Source organism: Hoplias malabaricus, chromosome 12 (genome assembly GCF_029633855.1).
Source record: "Hoplias malabaricus isolate fHopMal1 chromosome 12, fHopMal1.hap1, whole genome shotgun sequence".
Classification (NCBI taxonomy): Eukaryota; Metazoa; Chordata; class Actinopteri; order Characiformes; family Erythrinidae; genus Hoplias; species Hoplias malabaricus.
In genome coordinates, this window is record NC_089811.1 from 1,159,601 (window position 1) to 1,165,612 (window position 6,012).

The following is a 6,012-nucleotide window of genomic DNA, read 5'->3' on the forward strand; positions in this document are numbered from 1 at the left end:
TGTCTGTGAGGAGTTTGGTGTGTTCTCTCTGTGTCTGCGTGGGTTTTCTCCGGGTGACTGTCTGTGAGGAGTGTGGTGTGTTCTCCCTGTGTCTGCGTGGGTTTTCTCCGGGTGACTGTTTGTGAGGAGTGTGGTGTGTTCTCTCTGTGTCTGCGTGGGTTTCCTCCAGGTGACTGTCTGTGAGGAGTGTGGTGTGTTCTCTCTGTGTCTGTGTGGGTTTCCTCCAGGTGACTGTCTGTGAGGAGTGTGGTGTGTTCTCCCTGTGTCTGTGTGGGTTTCCTCCGGGTGACTGTCTGTGAGGAGTGTGGTGTGTTCTCTCTGTGTCTGTGTGGGTTTCCTCCGGGTGACTGTCTGTGAGGAGTGTGGTGTGTTCTCCCTGTGTCTGCGTGGTGCTCCAAAAACACACGTTGGTAGGTGGATTGGAGACTCAAAGGTGTCCGTAGGTGGAGTGTGTGAGTGAATGTGTAAGTGTGTGTCGCCCTATGAAGGACTGGCACCCCCTACAGGGTGTGTTCCTCACAGCTGATTCCAGGTAGGCTCCGGATCCACCGCGACCCTGAACTGAATAAAGGTTACAGACAAAGAATGAATGAATGAAGAAAGTTAGGGTGTAAATTTTCCCAGACGTTGGCATCTGAACGGCTGAGTGTCAGGCTTCTTTTATAAAATGGAAACAATGGCAGTAAACCTAGTCAGAAATCCAAATGCAGCTTCACAAGTTTGGGAGCATTTCAGCTTTCAACCAAATGAAAACAGAGGACCAGCCAATTCAAACGAGGCAATATGCAAAACAATAGCAGAAAAGTTACTGTGAAATGGGGAAATACATCATATTTGAGATTTCATCTAGGTTCCTGTCGCCCAGCTCTCGGAGCCCAACAGCCTCCAGCAGCGCCAAGTCCTGGAGCACGCTCAGAAGGAACAGTACTGAGTATAGCACCAGAATCAGGACAAAGTAAGTAATATGAGGCAGTAATATCACAGATGAAATCCCTACCTTCTCTGAAAAAGACGTTGCCTGGACATCAGCATGTTGCTCCAAACCCTGTATATATTCTTCAGCATTAACGTTGCCTTCACAGATGTGACAGTCCCCCACGTCCTGTGCACGAATGTTCCCAACACCATCACAGACGCTGGCTTTCGAACTGTGTGTTTATAACAAGCCCATGGTTTCTTTTTCCATGTGAATTTTACCTCACATTTGTTGAAGCAGCAGCAAACTGTTCAAAGACACTGGTTTTGGGAAGTGTTTCTAAGCCCACGCAGTGATTTCCACTACAGAAACATGTTTGTTTTTAACCCTTTGGGGTCTAAGGTGATTTTCTCAATTTTCTGAAATTCGTCTTTAAAGTGTTTTTATTATAATATATTTCCCACATGTTTTATATCAAAACATTCAGAACAATCTCGGCTCTCTCGTTAAGAGAGGCCCATGTGACCTACAGCATTTAATGAAGAGATAATCGGTCTCTAACCCTGAAAAACTTAAATCCGATTTTAGAAAATCTTTATATTTCTTGTGAAAACATCCCTTTCCTCGTGTGGATGCATCGTTTTGGTGAGTCTTAAAAACAAGTGAATCCACCAGAGTCAGAGGAGGCGTGTCTCAAGCTTATTCATTGGTTGGTAAGTCTGGGTGTACAGTGTCAGTACAGTGGCGATAACATGGGATCAAAAGAGCAGTTTCTGCACATTCACAGAGTGTTGGAACTGTATTCCTGCGCTGTGCTATCGCTGAGATATTAATAGAAACATGGCGAATGGTCGTTGAGGCGCCGGTGCATTCTTTGACCCCAGAGGGTTAATTCAGTGCAGTCTGAGGGCTAGAAGACCCCAGCTAACTACCGGTACTAGGCCTTTCCCCTTGTATATAAGGGTTTCACTAGATTTTCTGAATCTCTTAATGGTATCCACTTTGGAGACAGAAATCCACAGGTTCTTTGGTGTTTTAAGTTGCGAAACATTCTTTAATTATTTCACTGTTTGCCCACAGTCTTTCACAGAGTGAATCCCTCCCCCTCGACTTCTGAAGGGCTCAGCCTCTCTGAGACAATCTGTTTAAAGCAAATAATGTTTCTGAGCTGTTGCCAGGTAACCTTATTTATTATTAATGTATTTTATTTATTTATGTTTTGTAGCATTACACAACTTTTACCAGTTTATTTTTGCTCTGCGCCAGTGTTTTTTGGAAAGTGCTGTTTGCCTTAAATTGGGCAAATTGTTTTTTTAATTTTTTTTATACTATTTTCAATTAAAAATAGGGTTTGAATGATTTGCACATCATTGCATTCTGTTTTTATTTACCTTCTGTGTCCCAGCGTTTCTGTCCTGTGTGTCCCACTGTCTCATGTTGTAGCTTAGGTCGTTTTTCTTGAGTGCTTTCAAAATCATACCTTTGCTTCTACTCAAGAAGATCAGTGTGTAAACGAGTCTAGCATTTCCTCTGTTTATATTCAGTTCCTAATCCTCTTAACTCTCTGAAGTGTGTGTGTGTGTGTGTGTGTGTTGTGGTGGTGCTGCTTTGTGATTGGGCCGCACCACTGACTTCAGAGCTTCAGCTTTTTATTTCAGATCCAGTTGATCCAGAAAGAGAAGAACAGAGTGGAACACACTTGACCTCTTGTGGTGAGAGATGCTGAACTCAAAGGTGAATCTGTTTTATATCCGAACTGCAAGTTGAAACAGTTAATACACACATTAATGTGTGAATCTGGAGTCCACCAACCCACACACTGTGAAACAAGACCCCAGTCAGTGTTTTGTGCGCTGCCTGAGTCAGAAACACAGGATAAAACGAGTCGCTCTGATTCTGCTCCACTTCTGACGTCAAGTGCAGAGACTTTAGAGTCTGTCCAATCACAGCGCTGGACCCGTGTTTATGTGAGAGCGCAAAGACGAGGTTAAACTCAGCGAAACAGACACAATGAGCGCGTAGAAATAAGAGCACTGAGTAAAAACGGAGAAGAAAGAGAACAGAGTGAAAACGGCTAAAAACCAGAGCTTCTGCTCCTCGCTCCTCACTGCTGTGCGCTCGGGGTCGGGGTGAACAGCGAGCGGCTCATTATCATTTAAAGGAACAGGTGCTGAAAGTGTTCCACTGTGGAGAACAGTGTGGGGGGTATGTTCTCATTATATTTAGCTTAACACTTGTGCTTACCAAGAACAAAAAAAAAAACAAGAAACAAAAAACAGATGAGGTGTGGTAGATGTCAAGAGCAAATCTACGCCCTTGGTTCTTACCCTCCTTCAAGTTACATAGTGTAATTTCTGCAGTGCTGAGCCTAGAGTAGCAAAGACAGAGTCTCTATTCTCCATCTTAAAGGTCAATAAAGCATCACAATTGTCTTGAAGTTGGAAATATAAAGTAAAAATATGACACACTGTTTCTTTAATCCATAGACAGTGATTGTAGAAGGTTCCACACTGTTTCCAGGGTTCTCCACTCATCTCTGAAGGCTTCTGCGTCTGGGTTCCTCTGATGTTGCATGGTCTGTTCCAGGTTCGGTCAGCAGAGGGCAATAAAGGTGTTCTCTACTGGGCCCTTCTTGTTTCACCTCTCTTTACCAGGCTGTGTGTGGACGGCTGGTGATTAGGACAGTGTCCTGAGCACAGCTTTGTTGTTTGCTCGACTGTTCACAGGAAAAAAAAAAAAAACCCAGCTCCTCAGTGGCGTGCTGCTGGAAACGCTCCATTTCACAAACAATGGGTTGTGCCTCTACTGAAGTTGCTTCAATTTGCCACCCAAAAAATCTTATTACGGTCATTCTTAACTCCGCTCCTTTGAGCCGCCAGATCAAGGCCAGCGCTGCTTTATTCCAAACCAATTCAATTTATCAGTGAATAGATTACGCTGGCAGGTCTCTCGCCCTCGTTCAAAGTTGAGCTCGCTTCTCCTAAGGTCACGGTCATCTATTTGGGGAATATTTTCATTTAGATTTAAGGCTCATCCACAATCTGCCGTGCGGCTTCTCGATTAATCCACTGTTAAAGGAGCACAGAGTCTTATTCGCCTGGACAATGAAGACATTCTCAGTGTATATAAGCACTTAAATAAAGCCAGTTCTCTGGGCTAGACACAGGGCAGGTGTTTGTGTTTAGAACACTCTCACTCTTCCTAAAGAGTCTAATGTGTAATTCTCATCTGACGAAGAATTCATTTATTTTATTTTCAACAAAAGAACTCTGGTTCTTGAACCGATTCTATTTAGGATTCTTAAAAACTTGGTTCTCTGCCACCCCTTTCCACCAGTGGGCAGCAGGGATGTGTGATTAGTGAGTGTGTGTGAGTGTGTGGTTGAATTCAGAGCCAGAGATAAACAGATACAGTCACGACAGATGTGTGTGCGTACTCTGTAAATGACTGGTCCAGCTCCAAAGTGTCGTAGTGCTTTATTTGAGGCTCTGAGCTCTTTCTGGAGCTTCTTTATCTCGACTCACCCACAGATGCTGTTTGGTTCTGGCTGAGAATGAACCCAGTTTGTTTGTAGAAATGCACAGAGCCCAGGTTTGTGAACAAGAACCAAACCAATTTCACTTTGGTGGAAAAGATCATTTCGCTCTGGGGACCCACCCACAGCCTGTGTTTACAATAACTGCAGTGAAGACCCTCTGGCAGCTCCAGGCCACTAGGGGTCAGTGTAAGGGCTGCTTCAGAACATGAATAAGAGTCAGTGGAGAAAATGGCTGACTGCTCCTTTTTAAATCTCAAAGAACAGAAGAGATACAACATGTGAGACTCCGCGTGACTGTGGAGTTTTGAGACAGTTCCCACACATTTCTGCTGTAGTTGTACAGTGCGGTCTGAACCCGCTGCAGTGGAAGTAAATGTGGCATGTGGAGATCTGAAGATGTTGAAGCAGTGAAGCCGTGGATGGATGACTCTGCACTGTGTGTAGATCACGGGTCAAGGTTAAACAGGTCTGTAACACTATGTTTAGATTTGTCTGTCACTGGTTTGGGGCCTTTTTATTTATTCATTTATTTTAGTTTAAAAGCATAGTTCACGATCGTCATAAAAAAACCTGAAAATTCAGAAGATGTTTCCTCTTCATTTGCTGTGTTTACGAAGCCCCAGTGTCTGTGAATGACTGAAAAAACAAACTGTCACTGTCCAGTATGCTAGGCTTTCTCTCTCTCTCTCTCTCTCTCTCTCTCTCTCTCTCTCTCTCTCTCTCTCTCTCTCTCTTATCTCTCTCTTTATAGCTCTCTGTCTCTAGCTCTCTTTGTATCTCTCTCTTTATCTCTCTCTCTGTCTCTCTCTGTCTCTATCTCTGTCTCTCCGTCTGTCTCTGTCTCTCTCTCTCTTTATCTCTCTGTTTCTATCCCTCTCTCTCTCTATCTCTCTCTCTCTCTCTCTCTCTCTGTCTGTCTGTCTCTCTGTCTGTCTCTTTGTCTCTCTCTTTCTCTGTTTCTTTCTCTCTCTCTCTCTCTCTCTCTCTCTCTCTCTGTCTCTCTGTCTGTCTGCTCAAATGTTGAAAAGCACAAACCAAAATGAGGCTCTATTCCTGCTCCATAGGGGGGTAACACTGACTGATTTCTGCTGTTACAGTTACATTACTTAAGGTGGAACTGACTCTAAATTCAGGAGAGCGCTAACTGCATGAAAGTAAACGCAGAGGGAAAGTGCTACAAAACTAAACAGCTCGAGCTACACATGAGTTTCTGTGTGAATTCAAACAGTGAATAAACACTTACAGACAATTTACACTTCAGCTTCGTACAAACGGTCGTTATTCTCCTCACACACCACTCCACCTTAAAGTCGCTTGGCTTTGGAATGTAAACAACCAGAGAGAACTGCACTTAGCCACAGTCACAGGCGTCCTCTTTAAATATATATATATTCTCGGGTTGTGTTTTGCTCAGCTCTGCCACAGCTTTTGTGCAAGCTCCCGAATCATCCACCACAGCAACAACAAAAACGCTTGTGTATAAGAGCCCAGGTGGTGAGGTGTGTGTGTGTGTGTGTTACTGTGATGACTGTTACTGTGGTGAATGCATTACCGTGAT

General features: G+C 43.9%; 1 long non-coding RNA gene across 2 annotated transcripts in view; it reads left to right on the forward strand.

Moving 5' to 3' along the window:
• Window positions 1-4,644: 4,644 nt before the first annotated feature.
• The window catches only part of LOC136710385 (uncharacterized), a 37,666-nt gene continuing 36,298 nt past the window's right edge, over window positions 4,645-6,012 (forward strand). For both annotated transcript variants that reach the window (XR_010804622.1, XR_010804623.1), the window contains exon 1: window positions 4,645-4,920. This is a non-coding gene — a long non-coding RNA (uncharacterized lncRNA). The remainder of the gene's footprint in view (window positions 4,921-6,012) is intronic.